Below are 18,237 nucleotides of genomic sequence, written 5' to 3'. Positions count from 1 at the left end.
ATATATATATATACATATATATTTATATATATATGTGTGTTTGTGTATGTGTGTGTGTGCATATATATATATATATGTTGTACATACATTATGATATAATACATATTTCAATGTTTGTTTTATTTTGTAAGAGGATATATTACTTTCACTAGTGAAAAATCTATGGAGAAAATTTTTTAAATGATATCTTTCAGTTTGCTTCAGAAATATGTTCATTCTGTGGTGGTGGCTATTTTTTTTTTCATGAGCCTCTTGGAGTTGTCCTAGATCCTTGTTATGGTGATAATAGTTAAGTTGTTTGCCATTGATCATCATATATTATTGTTAATGTAAAATGTTCTCCTGGTTCTCTTCACTTCTCTTGTATCGCTTAATATAAATCTTTCAGGATTTTTGTGATCATGTTGTTTGTCATTTCTTATAGCAAAGGAAATTTATTTTTTAAGAATAAATATTTCCCTTTTTGGATACAATTACATGAGTTAACAAGAAGACAATCAAAGCAAAATGCATCACAGGTATTTAAAATAGTGGAAAGGAGTTTGAGTAAGAAGGCTGAAATATTTATATACACATACATATAACTATGTTAAGTCCTGGGGACAGAAAAAAAGACAAAATATTTCTTGCACTCAAGGAAAGAATATGGGAGTCAACATCCAAACAACTCTTCGTGTATAAGGTATGTAGAGAGTAAATTGAAGGAGTCTCATGAGGAAAACATCAACAATGAACAGGTGGTTTAACTAGATAGATGAAATCTAAGGACCTTTTCAACTTTCATATTTTAATTTGTTCCTTTGGTGTAATTTTGAAGATGGAAATCAAGTAAAATAATATTAATCCTTTTTTATTTTTATTTTTTACTTTTTTCAGTTACATACAGAGAACATTTTTGACAATTTTTTTGACATTTTAGGAATCAGATTTTTCCCTCCTTCCCAATATTTCCATATTGCTCATGTTGTGACATCACACATAGAATACAAAATTCATGAATGAAAAAAAGTGGAAGTTCATATACTTTGATCTACAGTCAGATTCCAACAGTTCTTTCTTTGGCTGTGGATAATATTTTTCATCATGGATCCCTTGTAGATATCTTGGGAACTTGCTTTGCTGATGTTTAGTCCTTCACAGCTGATTATCATATAACATTTCTGTTAATGTATATATTGTTCTTGTTCTGCTCACTTCACCTTGCATCAAATCATATGTTCCCCAGCTTTCTCTGAACTCATCCCATTCATCATTTCTTAAGGTTTATTAATAATTTTCATTACAAACTGAGACCACGACATGTACAGTCATTCCCCATTTGATGGAAATCAAACGTTTTAGTTTCCAATTAATTTTTATTCTTTATTTTTGCTGCCCTTTGTTGAATTAATTTGTGTTTAATTGTATCCCCAAAAGCTCTATTTAATATTTCTGTTTTTCTACATTTGGTTGTGAGGTTTCTATGCCCAATGGTCAATTTTTATGAAGGTGCTATGTGCTGATGAGAAAAAAGATACATTCCTTTCTATTCCCATTCAGTTTTCTTCAAGGAACTTTCATATCAACTTTTCCTAAAGTTCTATTTACCTCCTTAATTATTCTTCTAAGGTTTTAGAGTACTCTTGTCTATTGTTTTGGGTATTCCCAGCTGCTTTTTTTCCCTTTGTAAATGGTGAGACAGTGACCTTACTGGCTTGCTTTAGAGAGACTTGCAGTAGTTTTGTTCTCCAAGATTCAGCTCCCTGTGTCACCAGTTCCCTTCTTGTTTTTTGTGCTGGTCACTACCTATCTAGAGTGTCTTATGTTGAGCCAGTCCCCCACTCTCCTGCATTGCTGCCTTAGGTGCTCGGCTGCCACATGGAAGTTGGTACTCTGCATTTGCTACCCATGCCAAGTGCCATAGGTTAACTAGTTCCCTATTTTTCCACTTCACTGTCTCAGGTACTCTTCTGCCACATAAGAGTTTGAAGATTCCGGCCCTTTCTTCCTTCTCTATGTGACTTAGTCTAGACAAGTTGCCCACTCTGCCTTCTCTATCTTCTAAACAGTGCTATTCTGCAGCTTTGTTGCCTCTGTCAGAGTAGCAGTATGTTGGAATGATCCAGGTTCTGCTGCCTCCTACACACAGATGCTGTGCTGCCTGGGCTACTCTTTCTTCGTACTCCAATGAGATTGTTTATTCTGCTTTCCTTTATTTAGAGACTTTCTGTGTGTGCCTTCATGTGTGCATGCACATGTGTGTGTATGTCTGATGTGTAGGATTTTGAGGAGCGTAGTGTCCTTTGCCAAATTATCAGATACATGCAATGCTTTAAGTCATTTTTAAGAAAATAATTTCTAAAGGAGAATTAAAAAAACAACACCAATGACTCTGGGATGTGTAGAAAAGAGGATAGGAAATTCATCTAAGACTCCTGTCTCTCACAAAGAAAAACATGAAATAATTTTCTTTTGCATTTATAGCCATTACATTTCAGATTCATTCCATTTAATGCTATCTCAGCTTTTCTGCTGCCTATTATTATCCTTGATCAAGTCACCTCTCTCTAACTTAAGTTCCTCATCAGTGAAACGAGAGGGCTTAAAGCCCTTTAAGGGGCTTTGTAACCATACATTTTTGACAATATTAAAAATTCTTTGAATAAGGAAGAACATTGACTTAATAAAATGTTTAATTGATTCATATTCAGAACATCTAAATTTGTATCCTGCTTCTATTACACACTATGTGAATTTGACCACTTTCTTTTATCAAACTTAGCCATGTCTACTTTGTGAATTGACTCATGCCTCAGTTTCTTTGAGTTCAAAATAGAGCTTATGATAATATTTATACTGCCTGACTCACAGAGTCATCTAATCAGTATATTTTGTAAAATGCTTTATAATAGTCAATTTACATATATATGTACATATATAAATTTAAGCTATTGTTTATAAAAGAGAGCAAGAAGATTATTTGGCAAAGATCAAGATGGAAGTGTTGTAAAGAAGAAGTGATTTTAACATTGGAACAAATTAAATGAATAACATGAACAGAAAGAGGCAATATATAGAGAAATGATAAAGGGAAAAGAGACTCCAGTTACATAAATATTATTGATTTTCCTTAATTCTAATATTCTTCAAAAATTGGAGAAAGCAACACATGGAAGTTCCATTCTGCAAGTGATTCTAATTAAAAAGTAAGAACTAACTGCTTGGATTCCAAAGAGTTTTTTTAAGGGTAAAAAACTTATTTGTACAAAAATATTTATTGCAGCTCTTTTTTGTGATAGCAAAAAATTTGAAATGGGCAGGGTACCCATCAATTGAGTAATGCCTGAACAAATTATGGTATGTGGCAGTTATGTAATACAATTTTGTTATAAGAAATGACAAGCAGAATGATTTCAAAAAATTCAGGAAAGACTTACATAAACTGATGCAAAGTGAAATGAGCAGAACCAGAAGAATACTGTACACAGTGACAAGAATATTTATTGATGAACAACTTTGATTGACCTACTTACACTCAGCAATCCTTGGATCCAAGACAACCCAATAGACTTATGATGAAAAATGCCATCTGCCCTAAAAGAAAGAATTTTAATGACTGAATATAGACTGAACCATACTATATTTCATTTTCTCTTTTCTTCTTTATTTTTTACTTACAATCTATTTTACAAATGACCAAAATAGAAAAAAATACATGATTTCTCACTTAAAATTTATATCAGGTTACTTACTATCTCAGGGAGGAGGGAGAGAGTGATGGAGGAAGTATCAGAAAAAGGGAGAGAAATTGGAATTCAAAACAAAATAAATATGCTATAAAATTGTTTTTAAGTATAATCAAGGAAAAATTAAATATTACTTTAAAAAGGAAATGATTGGAATTTTGCATGGAATGGTTCTTCTATTATCCAGTTTGTGATATAAAAGTTTAGGAAATAAGTCTATAGTGTGGAATACACAATAGATTTTTTGTTCATCACATTTCAAGTAGTTCAGAGGAAAATACATAAGATTTCATGGAGTAAAATGCTTCAGGGAAAATCAGGCAAGAAGAGATAGGAAATACTTTAAAAAGACACAAAAGGGAAACAATTTTACTACAAAGGGAAAATAATCACATTTGTCTGAAGAGACATTGGAATCACTAAACAACTTAGAGTTTAAAAAGAAATATACTGAAGATGGAAGCAAGATAATTTAAAAGAAAATAAATATTAGATAATGTTGATGCCTTATGAAAATATTGTGAGAAATCCTAAAGTTCAGAATGAGCTGTTGTTATTGAAGGAAGGTTAAGAAAACAAAATGGGACTTTTAAATATTTATTAAGAAAAAATGAGGGTCAAAGAATGGATAGGATCTTTGCTTGATATAGATGGAATCATACCAACCACAGAGATAAGGAAGAACTCAATTTTTATTTTTGTTTTCTGGGCAAATGAGAATGGCCTTTGTCCTGGAAATGACAGAAAAAAAGAGGACTAAACAAGAGGTGATAGCCATAATAATTAAGAAAGCACCTGAGTGTCTTAAATGAATTCAAGTGATTTTCCCCAGCTTAACTATGTACATCTTAAGGTTTTTAAAGAACTTGCAGATGTGATTGCTGAACTATGCTCAGTGATTCTTGAAGGATTATGAACAACAGAAAAGGAGCCAAGAGATAAAACAGGATAAAATTTGGTCTGATTTAGAGAGAAAGGGAAAGAGAGACAGAGACAGAGAGAAAGAGAAAGAATAGGGTTTTAAAATTAAAGGCCAGTGAGCTTGAATTTGATTTTTGAAAGGAAAAATGTCTAGAATGGATCATTAAAGAAATGCTTGACAATGATTTAAAAGGAAAATAAAGATTACAAATTAAAACATATGTCTTCACCAAAAATATTTGATAGCATAATCTCATTTCCTATTTTTGAAAGGATTACTAAATTAATAGATTAGGAAAATATTAAGAATATATCTATATATCTATAAAACCTAGATTTTAGAAAACATTTTTGATGAAGTACACATCTTGTGGCAAAGTTGTGAATATATGAAATAGATAATATTGTAGACTTCTGATTCAGGACTAGGTAAATGGTTGAACTTAAAAATTAAGTGTTAATACCTCAATGTCAATGTGGAAAGAAGTTTCCAGTGCAGCATCCAAAAAATCTAGGCTTCCTTGACCCTACGTTTTTTTCCCTCAGTGACTTAGGTAAAGTTAAAGACAGAATGTTCAGTTTCCAGATGATATAAAATGCCTGAAATAGCTAATAAGGTACATCATAAACATCCAAAAAGATCTTGATAGGTAAAGTTGAATCTAAAAATAAAAAATTTAATATAAATAAATGTAAATTTTGGCACTTGTGCATAAAATAAAAATAAAATCAATAGGAGTAAAATGAAAGAGGATTAATTTTATATAAGCTGCTTGAAAAATACTTAGGTGGTTTGTTGCACTGCAGCTTAATATGAATTAGTGGTATAACAAGGCAGCCAAAAAGAGTAATGCAATCTAAGGAAGTATAAGAGGATGTAGTGTCTAGGAACACATAGGTGATACATAGTTTCACTGTACTCTGTGTGTCAGACATCTGCTGCATTCTTGTGTTCAGTTTTGGCCATTGGTTTTTAAGGACATTAATGAATTAGGATGTTGAATGGCTTTTATTCTATATTATATGAGTAACTAATCAGGTTTAGACTCGGGAGAAGGGAAATCTCAGGATGACTATCTTCAAGCATTTGAAGCACCATCATGAGGAATAAGTGTTAATTTTATTCTTGATCATAGGATAGACAGGAGCAATAAGTTTAAGTTGCAAAGTCATAATCTAGCCTCAGTGTCAGAGAAAAAAATAAACAATTAGAGATCCCCAAATGTGGAACCAAATTCTTTGAGTGGTATTGAGTTCCTCCTCCTTGAAGGTCTTCAAAAAGATGCTAGAAGATCATTTACTGCGTATATTACATTGGGGTTACTTTCATGAATAATGTACATTAGATGGCATGTCAGATACCATTCATTTCTCAAACATCTGATCAAATGATACTAATAAATAAGTATTTGTTAAACCCTGCTGTGTACAAAGTATACTTACTTTTGGATTTTCTCTATTTTTCTTAAGACTAAGGAAAAATATATTTAGAATTTAAATTTTATGTTTGAAAGCTTTAAACTAATGACATTATTTAAAAATCATACAGATAATTATTGGTCAAGGTACTAGTAGATATGCGATACAAAAAATTTTCTCCCTAGATGAACTTTAGTTTTTACATACCAATCTAGATGCAGAATTAGGTTGAACAGATTGAGATGTTCTTCCTCAAAAGAGTAGAAGTTTTAGTACTAGGATTATGGGCAAATCTGTCATTGGAGTGTAGTAGCTTAGGAAAGCCAACCTGTATAGAATATTAGAACATAAGTTATTGGTATTGTTTTGATTCTGTGCCAAAAAACCCTGAAGGGGGCAAAAGCCTCTAGTAATAAGAGCTGTGTTCTTTACTGACATAATAAATTTCATACTGAAAGTCTTTTCCATTAAGAGTCTCATGGGTTCTCATTGCCCAGGGGCCCTGGCAATTGTAATATTCATTAAAATAAAAGCATAATCTTTCAAACTTAAATTTAATCTATTACCATCTAAACGGATGCCTTTCCATTGTTATAGCCATGAATGTACCCTGGTGATTATAATTTAATTTGTATCTCAATTTCATATCCCTAAGGGATAAACCAATGAAGAAAGTAAGAACATCATTGGTTTTGAAAGGTTATTGCATAGATGTTTGGTTTCAGTGTAAATAAGAGGAAACTATATGGCAAAACAGCAACAATAATGGTTAAAGATGATTTTAGTTTACATCAAGGACACTCCAAATCAGAGGTATTTTGGATTATTATTAAGTAGGCACAATTCAGTAATATTTGCCAAAGGAAGTCTTATAGCAGAGCTATGGATTTTGTATACATATATACACATGCTAACATATACATATATCATGTGTTTCTGACATGGAAGGTACATGAATGTTGAGAGGATAATAATAATGTAACAGTTGATTTTTGTGCAGTTCCAGCTATCTATCACCATAAAAGGTCTTATTTGTGCATAACTTTCTAGTTTAACATTTGAAAATTTTGAAAAGAAAGGATGACCTGGATATTATTTATATGACTAAAGACAAAAGTAGTTGTGAGGGAAAAAAAAACATTTCAGAGAGTTATAAAGGACTTTAAGTCCAACCCATAGCCTCTGAATAAATGACTTCTATCATCTCCCTGAAAAAAATGTTCATCATAGTTTTCCAATGATAGAGATCTATCTCCCATTTCGATCCATTCCACTTTTAGCCAACTTGAATTATTGGAAAGATTTTTATTATAGTGATCCAAATTTTGCTTCTCATATGTTTAATGTGTTGGCCGTAGTTCTGTCAGTGGTGGTAAAGCGTTATAAATTTATCACCTCTTATACCAGAAAAGTATTCAAATGTTAAACCCTGACATAATGCTTTTCCCCGGGCTTCTCTTCTCCAATCTAAATATCCCATTTTTTTTTAACCAATCCTTGCATGGAGTGGCTTTGAGCCTACCAACAACCCTGGTTACCCTTCTCTAGATGAACTTCAGTTTTTCAGGCAGTCCCTAAATTAACATCCATAGCAGAAGACAAAATGCAGATGTAGAATGTATAAACTGGAGTGAAATGTGACGGCTATCTTTCCATCCTATTCATTATACCTTTGTTAACAAATGTTGAGCTTTTCTGCCTATTCTATCACATTGTTGATTCCTATTGAACCAAAGTGAGCTTAACTTCCCATTTAAAGTCTTACAGCATTTGATTCTCCATTAGAACTCATCTAGGAAGAAAGATCAATTTATGCAATCAGTGCCTGTCCTATACATTCCAATCAAAATGTCTTTTTTTTGACCATGCACAAGCAAATAGAATTCCTAGTTGTGATCTGAAGTGTTGAAAGCCAGGACCTTCTATTACATGCCATTAAGGATTTCCAGAAACAGGCTCCCCCTTAGCTGACATGTCAAATATTGGAACAGGAAAAGAATGTTGCACATGCTCCTAAATTCTGTGATGTTAGGAAAAGCATGCAATTATAGTCACAGATTCAGTACAAGTGACTTATCATGTGCCCAAATGATGATGAAATTCCATCAATATGCACAGTTGATTTTTTATCTTGTTATAGGATTTGATCTGTATTGTTCCATTTTAATAGGCACAGTCTGTCATTTCATCCTGTCAGAAACAAGATTTTGAATAATGTTTTAGTTATTTGATAAATAGATATTATCCATATCAACTTTGCCTCAACCACCCATTTGGCAAATATGTAATATGTTTTTCATTCAAATTATTGATTAAAATGTGGAAAAAATAAACAAGATAAGAATCTGGCCACTCTATCAGAAGCATCTCTTCTATTTGGCATCCAAACAGTATTAGTCTTCAACCAGCTCTAAATCCACATAAATCCTAGGACTTCTATGACAACCTACTTACCTAAATCCACTTCAGAGCAAATATGGTTTTGATTTCAACGTATTTCAGCAATGTACCCTGTTTTCACATTTCCTACTTTAGCTCTATATTCTACTAGCAGAGGCAACATGAAATGAAGCATTTAGGACAATTCTTTGCAGAGACCTGAATCTGGGGAGGGCTTTAATGGTTAATATGGTACCTTCTCTGATAGCAAAAATGAATCTTTCTACAGCATCAAACATCCTTTCTCCTACTCCTCATCTCTACTACTGATTCTCCTGATCAGGAATTATCAACTACCTGAAGAACAGAAAGTATTTACTATACAGTACCTTGGTGATGAAATCAGGAGAACAATTTTCAAATCCTGGTCCTGTCAATTACTGGCTATGAGAATTTTAATTATTTGGCCTTTCTGAGCCCCATCTCCCTTGGATGTAAAATTTTAATAATAAAACTTTAAGTCTCTTATAGAGTTTATAAGCAAGGTGAAAGAGTGAACAGAGCACTGGGCTGGGAATTAGGAAGACCCGAGTTCAAATTTGGCTTCAGACACTTACTAGCTGTCTGACCTTGGACAATACACTTAACCCTGTTTGACTCAGTTTTCTTTTCTATAAAATGACTTAGAGAATTAAGTGACAAAACACTCTGGCATCTTTGCCATGAAAACCTACAGTGGGGTCACAGAGTTGGATGCAACTGGAAAGACTGAACAATAATAATAAAAGTGTTAAAGGTTTGAGCCAGAGCAGAAACGGCCTCACACTTCCATGGAGCAGTGAATTTTCCCTTTCTATACCGACCACCAACATATCTATCACCATGCAAAGAAATGTTCTCCTAATTATATTCAACAATACTGGTAGGGAGTAAAAACAGTCAAAGAATGGCTAATTGTGTGAATGGCCTTATTGGTCCAGTTATTGGTGTGAGTTCCAGAGAGAGTAAAAGTTACAGTATTGTAGGAAAACTGAGAGAATGAGTCAAGAGTGTATCTATTGACATATCTAAATTTAAATCCTCAAGCAGTTTGAAGGCATGCCAGGTATAGTGTTTTAATGTTTTATAAGTGGCTACATGTAGCATTTCCCCCTCATGGTGAACCTTGATTTCTGGGAGCACGGAGAGAATAAAGATTATGCCACACTGTGAAAGTTAATAAATACAGGCAGTGTGGTTGACTGGCAAGACATGCTAGAATCCAGTACTAATTAAATGAAATATTTCCAGAATCTGAATATAGCAATGATTGATATCTGACAGATGTTACAGATGAATATTCAACATAGAAAAAGAGAGTCTCACAGAGGTCACAAACAGGCCCAGAGCAATATTATCAGAAAGTGAGTAAGTTATGATTGCTGTGTACCTCAAAGAAATGTTATTAATTTAAAATAAATTAAAGTTTGAAATACTTTGTAACTATAAAATACAACATAAACATAATTATCAATGTTAATATTTTTGAAATGTTAGAAGTCTACAATGAAATTGGATTTTTGAAAGCCTGCAGCCCTTGAATTCATATGCTTCTGATTTCCAATTCACATTTTTCTACACAGAAAGACCTCATGAGAAAATTTAACTCCTGGGTAAAATCCAGGAATATTTTGTCTTTGGCCATTAACCACTTTAGTTCTCAGTATCCTCATCTCTAAAATGGAAGCAGAAAGGGGAGTTGGATTAAGTAAAGCTTGAGGAGTTTTTTAGCTCTAAGGCTTATAATCCTCTCATTTTCCTGATATCCCTGTCTGGAAAATGTATTGAAAAGAGAATTGAGTTTTCTTTCTGATTACTGCTTCCTTTTTTGTCTTACAACCTTTCCCTTAAAACATGCTCTAGATTTTGGTAGGAATCAAAGTCAAGCATATTCACTTGTAGTCTAAAAAAATCCATATTCTTCATATGTTTTTAAACCTGGCTTAGCATTTGCTGATCTTCAATAACAACAAAGCTCTCTCATTTTCCTTATTGATGCAAAGATCATAAGAGAGATATAGAATTGACTTTTAAAAATCAAATAAAAGTCTTAAACTGGACTGTGAATTTTACATTTTAATAAAATTCTATGTTTAACATTCCTATTTACAGGTTCCTTAAGTTACCTGGGGTATAATTACTAGGGCATGGAAATTTAAACTAATTGGGGTCAAAGAGATGCTATCTTAACATTTTCTCACTTATCTTGAATATATATTCTTCTCTAATGTGTTTTAACTTATTTCCCGAAAAGTAAACCATTCTTCTTCATAGAGGAGCTTGGAGCAAAATGGAAGATAAGTAGGACCAACTTCTCCCTGGTGTCCATTAGCATTCTCTCTTCCACCCCAAGGAACATTCCCATTATTTACTCATTCTTCCTTTTGCCCACTACAGCACTTTTCTTTAAGAGCTGTCCTTGGGCTTTATCACAAACCTCAGCTGCTTCTGGGGTTTAGACTTCCTGAATTATTCTTATAACACTGTGCCCTCCTTTGTATTTTCCTCAGTTACCTTTCCTGCCTTTCAGCTTAAGCAGAAAAATAGAGCACAATGTAAACTCAATAAATGATTGTTAAACATTGTGTGAATACAAGCATACTATGACAGTGTGATATTGATCTTTTTAGTGATATTTAGTTTTGTTCTATTTTTAGCTGGGAAATTCCGAATTTACAAACAGGTCAGGTTCCAAGAGACTTTTTTTTCAAGTTGGCTGTTGGGAGCTTAAAATGCATTTTTTCAGAAGAAATAATGTGACAAATAGGAGGTAGATGCCCTGGTGAATGTGCAAAAGATAATTTTAAAATATTGAGAATGGAATCTTACAATAAAATCTTTTAGGAATATCACATAGAAAATTGGGATAAGAAATACATGTCACACATGTATTACAATACATCCCAAAAGGCCAATGCTTTTGCTCTTATCTTTATTTTGGTAGTTCCACTATCTGATCAATTTGCATACTATCTCCAGTGGTGTTGAGAAAAACCTTACTTGTTATCTCATTCTGTACAATTTCTTGAAAATGTCTTCCCCCAAATTTCCAACAGAGCCTCCCCAATATGCAAAAGGTCATTTTTAGGGTTTATTGACATTAATTTAGAACCATTATAACATTTTAGTCATTTATTTTTTTATTCCTCATCATAACTATGTGACCAGTGCATTTTCCTGATAAGCACTCTTCTGGGGCATATTCAGTATGTCACTTCTGGTAAGTCAATCTTTATTGGTAATGAGCTACAGTTTGTACACATCACCTTCCCTTATTTCCCTTTGGGTCACCTGACATTTGGGATTTCTATAAGCTCTGTAATTTCATGGTTCAATTTTCAGAGAGAAAAATAAATATGAACCATTTGTTTCAGAAAATGATACATTTAATAATATTTATATATTTAAACAATAATTTGTTTCAGAAAATAATAAAATTAGAAGAAAATGAATGGTATATATACACATGCATTAATATGTCACAATTATTGAGGGAATAGTCTTATTTATGGGAAAAGTAGAAGACAAAATATGAGGCAAAATCCATGTATTTGATTATACATTTTAATGAAATTTTGTAGACAAAAAAGCCCCTATTATAAAAAGAGACAATTTTTTTTGTATTTTCCTATCAAATATTTTTTAAGAAATTGATGGAAATGACTTAGGTTAATTATTAATTCCACAATGTATCAACATACAAAATAAATTAATGCTTCTTAAATTAGCTATTGTCTATAACAACCAGTAAATATTATTAAAGTTACATAAAGATTAGCTAAATTAAAATTGCTTTGACATAAAATGACATAGACATATATTAAGGCGATTATAGAAAATAAAGGGATAAACATCAGTGTTATTTGGGTTATATAGAAAGTAACAAAGAAATGTTACTGAAACCATTTTTAATAGCTAATATGCCCATTTCCATCACACAGAATCTATCTCCGTCCTAAAGAAAACTAGTTGAATAAAAATCACTTGTTATAGTTACAATGGTTGCAATATTCTATATATGCAGTAGATTTTTTCTTCTCTATGAAGGTAATGAATTTTATTTCATCCTCTATTCTCAAGGATCAAAATTGGATCTGAATTCTTCTGTCTTTTAATATTTTTTCCTTTGGCATTATCTAGTCATATACATATTGTTCTCCCGGTTCTGTATTCTTTCCTCCTAGTTCTTTGATATTCTTTCAGTGTTCCTGAATGCCTCATATCTGTTGCTTCTTATAGTATAATAATATTCCATTATAGTTCATATACCAAAATTTTTTCAGCCTCTCCTCAATTGATGGGCATCCATTTAAGGCTGGCACATTATTATACTGCTGCTACTGTAAACTCTGAATTCTTACAATCTTCTGGGAAACCAATATGGTAATATATAATAATAACTATAAAAATGTTGACCTTGTGGTCTCAGTCTTCAGATTATACCCAAAGGAAGTATTCAAAGGAAATAAATACCTATGTATAAAAATATTCTTAGCAGCTTCATTTGTAATAGTAAAATACTAGAAATGACCCATGTGCTCAGGAAATGGGGAATACTGAATGAATTGATACATGAATAATAAGGGATATTATTACATTCAAAGAAATTACAAAAATGAATAATACAAAGACATATGGGAAAATATAATCAGAATATTATATCCCTTCACCACAACTCTGTAAATTAAAATAGGATAGACATCTTTCCATTGTGTTAGGAAAATATGAATTCAAATATTAAAAAATTCCATTTGGAACCATGGACGTGTTGCTTAACCTCACAGTGACTTAGGAAGCTTTTGAGACAATGAAATACAAATGAAGTGATTTGTATGGGTAAAGGGAGTTACCATGAGTTCCTTATAACTCCAAAAATACAAGTACTGATTTAAAAATAAAAACTGACAGATCAAAAACTTAAAAAAAAGAAACAAAAGAAACTGAAGCAAAGAGGACTTTGTTAAAATTAAAACATTTTAAAAATGCAAACTATAGATAATGTATCTTATAAGTTTTGTATATTAAAATTCTCTATATCTGCAAACTTTTGTTTTTCTGAATTGTATTAAGTTTAAAAAAGGAAAGAAAAAAATCCCTGCCCATTACAATCCATAATAAATAGGAATTGTAAAACCAGTGGCATTAGTCTGATTCTTATATCCTAGGAGCATGGAGGTAATGCAGTTCAGGAGATGAAGTATAATAAGAAAGCGGTCTTCATCTTTCTGGTGTTTAGGTGTATTTTTGGGAAACATTTAGAAAGAGGCAAAATTTGTCCTTGTCACTCTACAACTTCCTTTTTTGCACCTTCTCTCTCACATTCTACTGTCTTTTTTCTCAGGCTTTCAAGTGCTTATTGTCCTAATAAGTCTTCCCTAATCCTCCCACAGCAGCACCTAAAATAGTCCTGCTCTTCTCCCCCAATCAATCCTTTTTAACAGCTGTTCTTAGCTTGGGTGACTGATAACTATTGGATTCTTCTAGAAAAGAGGTTCTAAACTATTTTGGGGGATATCAGTGAAGTCTGGTAAAGCCTATGGACTTCTCAGAAATAAGGTTTTTAATTGAATAAAATAAAGCATACATGGCTACAAAGGAAAGCAATTATAACGAAATATGGTTATCACAACATATTTTTAAAGTGTTAAGACTCCAAGAACCTCTATAATAAGCTCTAGTTCTAGAGTTAGAGGCACTGCATTATAGTGGGGGAAAAAAACCTTGGAGACATGGCATTAATATAACTGTACGTATAATATTGAATTGTTTTTAGTTCTTACTCAGTTTCCTAGGATTTATTGCATGCCTACTGTGGTCAGGCCCTATGTAGTGAGTATGCAAAGAAAGTAAAAAGACAGACTTTATTCTCAAGGAGCTTACAGTCAGTCTAATGAGGGAGACAAGAAGCAAGTGACTATGCATACACATACATAGCATGACTTAGAGATAATCACTAGGAAGAAGGCAATAGCATTACAGCAGAATGCAGGACTGTAACTGAGACTTTTAGGAAGCCAAGGAAGTTAAAAGGTAGAGTTAGGGGTGAGAATTTGAGGGATAGGAGACATTCAGTGAAAAAGCCCAGTCAAGAGATGGCATTTCCCTGTTTGACCCTGGGCAAGTCACTTAACCTGACAGAAGAGGAAACCAGGAGGTAGATGAATCTTCTTCCTTTGATGTCTGAATTCCATTGCAATTGTGGTTGCCTAATATTTCCAATGTATTCCCCTTCCTCTCTCAAAAAAATTCTCACTTCCCCTTATTCATGGCTTGAAAGAAGAGGGATAAAGTCATTCTGAATTTGTTTTGGGAATTGGGGCATATAGGAGATATTTAATCACAGAAGATAGATAGACAGATATCTATTGATAGAGAGAGAGATAAGTAGTGAGATAGGTAGGTAGGTAGTTGTTGCCTTTTTTTCACTTGAAAATTGAAATCTGCTTTATCACTTAACTTTCTCAAGGTTATAATATTACTAGGTAATGTAAAGGTAAAAAAAAAGGGTTTTATGGGTTCAATATATTAAAGATGGTCGCCAGAGGATTGAACTATCATCAATCCTCAATTAAGAACAATCTCAAATCAAAATTGACTTTTATGGAAGTATATTTACATGAGAGAAGAGAGAGAGTAAGAAAATAAGAATCTATCTCACTAATTAATCCTGGTATATCTTAACCAGCAGTTGAGGGTTAAAGGGCCTGAGGCCTGGGGGTGAATGGAGGAAACCTCATTCACAGAGTCTATAAAATGAAGTTTCTTAATAGAAGTTCAGGAAGATTCAGCCTTTAAACTCACCACATGGAACAGTCTCAGTCACAAACTAGCAAAGCTCCCTCAGGTTCCCTTCACCAAACCAGAAGCCCCCCTCACTCACTTAACCCCCTCTTTTAAAGGGGTCACATATAGTCACTTCCAGTGCTTTCCCCTAGCCTGTGTGTTCAATCACAATAGATGCTTTCTCATAGAAAGCATAGGGGGTGGTCCATTGATTCTGATTTGTTACTCACTCTAGCACACCTGAGTTAGGACTTCCCAGAATTGGAAGGTGCTCTCACCTTTGGTGATTAAATCTAAAGATAGGCAATGTAGACTTAATCTAATTATCACAGTAACTAGGTAATAGAGCACTGTCCCTGGAGGCAGAAAGAACTGAGTTCAAAGTTGGCTTTGGACACTTACTAGCTTTGTGATCTTGTCTCTGGGCACATTTTCCTCAGTTTCCCCATCTCAAAAATATATTTATAATAGCACCAACCTCCTGAAGTTCTTGTGAAAATTAGATGTGATGATTCTTGTAAAGTCCTAGGCAGAGTACCTAGTACCTAATAAGTACTATATGAATGCTAGCTATTAATATTTTTTTCCATTCATTCTAGGTCACAACCTTCATTTTCATTCACTTGCATAAAATCATTTGTCAAGTTTAATTCATTTTAGATCTGCAGTATCTCTTCTATCTTTTCCCAGTCACTCTTTTTAATGATAATACCCTAGCAAACCATTTGCTGGCACAACTGCGTTAACCTCCTAACTAACATTCTTTCATTCCAATCCAACTATCATACTTCTACCAGACAAGTTATATATAAATCTGACCATGCCACTCATCTTGAAAATTATTTAGTAGTCCCCCATTGAATAGAAAATAAAGTTAAAATCATATTTCATGATATTTAGAGCTTTGTATAATCTGGTAACTACATACCTTTTCAGATTTTTTGTACTTTATAATACTTGTTTCTACATAAAATCTATTTTTCATCCCCATATCTTTGTACCACTTATTTATTCTTTATGCTTCAGCTACTTTCCCTCCACCCTTTATCTTTTAAAACATTGTGTCACCAATGCTTGAAATATAACAGGAATTTAATAAATGCTTTTTGATTAAATGAATGATTATTTCTGTAGCATAGTGATTGATATATTATGTAGTCTCTTTCTATATTGCAAATGCCATAAGGTTAAGTACTATTTTTTTAAAGTTCTGTATTTACCCCACTATCAATGTTCTTTTAATAGGAATGAAAAGAAGTTTATTTAAATCGTCACTTTTGCACAGGGTCAGTATATAGTATAAGTGCCAGCATTTTGCCTAATAAACAGTAGGAATTTAATGATTAATTGTTGATTCATTTTTATTTATTGACTATGGAAAGATAGAAGGCAACAGATATTAGATATTTTTCTGGCTAAATAAAACTCCTTAAATATATTTTACTTGTAAACACTAATAGCTCAAGGGAAAAGGTAAGGCAAAATAAAATGGACAAATGTTATATTAGTCCTATACTTGTAATTGCCTTTTAGTATTCTCTGCAAAACACAAACTAAAATAATATGTAGCAATAAAGCAATTGCAGCAAGAGAAATGGCTCTTTGTATGTTCATTAAATGCAATTACCATTGTAAGATTAAGTATAATGAGATTGCAATACAATTTTTTTTTACTCTTCTTACAAGATTCTCTTTCCTTCAAGTTCTTCATACATAAAATTAAATTCACAAGCATGCTTTTCAGAATTCATTTCTGATTATCTGTACTTCAGTGATGCTTTAGGAAAATTTGAAATAGGACAGTAACCTTTTTGGTGTATGGTAAGTTTTGATCAGAGTGAGTAGGAGTTCAAGTATCTGAGAGTAGTAACTGCTAATCATTCATTCTGGTGGAGAGCATGAATATTGTTCTTATAATTCTTTTGATCTATGATGAAAACTTTTAGTTTATTTTTTAAAACTTTTGATGCATAGTAATAATAAACAAATGAAAAAGAAATTGTAGATTCATTTAAATTTTATTTAACCAATTATGGAAACAGGAACTTCCCATTGAGTTCAAGTCCTATAAAGCCAATTAAGAAGTAGACCAAAAAGAAATGTACTAATAAGACTATGCATTCATAAGAAGTTCAAATTCTTCTCTCATAATATCATCAAAGACCTCTTGAAATTGTAGGTCTGAAGAAATAATGAAAGAGGCAAGGCATCAAGTAGAGTTCTGAATGATTGTAGATGCTAATTGTTTTTTCAACTTCATTAGGAGGTCACTTTTAGGTATATACTAATTCCACTTGAAATACATTTTCGTCTCATTGTCTATAATGAAAGTGAGGCAGCTGGGTGGTACAGTCAATAGAGTACTAGTCTTACACTAGAGGAGTTTATTAAATATGGCTTCAGATACTTATTATCTATAAGACTCCTCCAAGGACTCTTAAACTCTGTCTACATCATCTTCCAAATCTCTAAAATGAGGACAATAAAACTACTTCTTAGGGCTGTAATGAAAAAAAAAAAGAGATATTTATAAAGTATTTTGCAAACCTTAAAGTACTATGAAAAGTATATACTCATAAATACATATATATATATAATATGAACATATATATGCATCATCTATATAGTTTGCTTATTAATAAAATAGGCTTTTGGGAAAACATCATAATTATGATGAGCCTTCATTTTTCTTCTTCCCTTTTTTCCTCCCTTACTTACTTCTTCCCTCTTCTTTCTTTTTCCTCACTATGCCCTTCTTTTATTTACTTCCTTCTCCTTCCCTCCCTCCTTTTCTACCTCTTTTTCTCTCTTCATTTCCTTCCTCTTTCTATGTTTCTTTGTTTCTTTATTTGTTTCATTCTTTGTTTTTTTGTTTCTTTGTTTGTTTCTTTCTTTGTTTCTTCCTTCCTTCCTTCCTTCCTTCCTTCCTTCCTTCCTTCCTTCCTTCCTTTCTTTCTTTCTTTGTTTCTTT

The sequence above is a fragment of the Gracilinanus agilis genome, chromosome 1 (genome assembly GCF_016433145.1).
Source record: "Gracilinanus agilis isolate LMUSP501 chromosome 1, AgileGrace, whole genome shotgun sequence".
Taxonomy (NCBI): domain Eukaryota; kingdom Metazoa; phylum Chordata; class Mammalia; order Didelphimorphia; family Didelphidae; genus Gracilinanus; species Gracilinanus agilis.
This window is presented reverse-complemented; position numbering follows the sequence as displayed.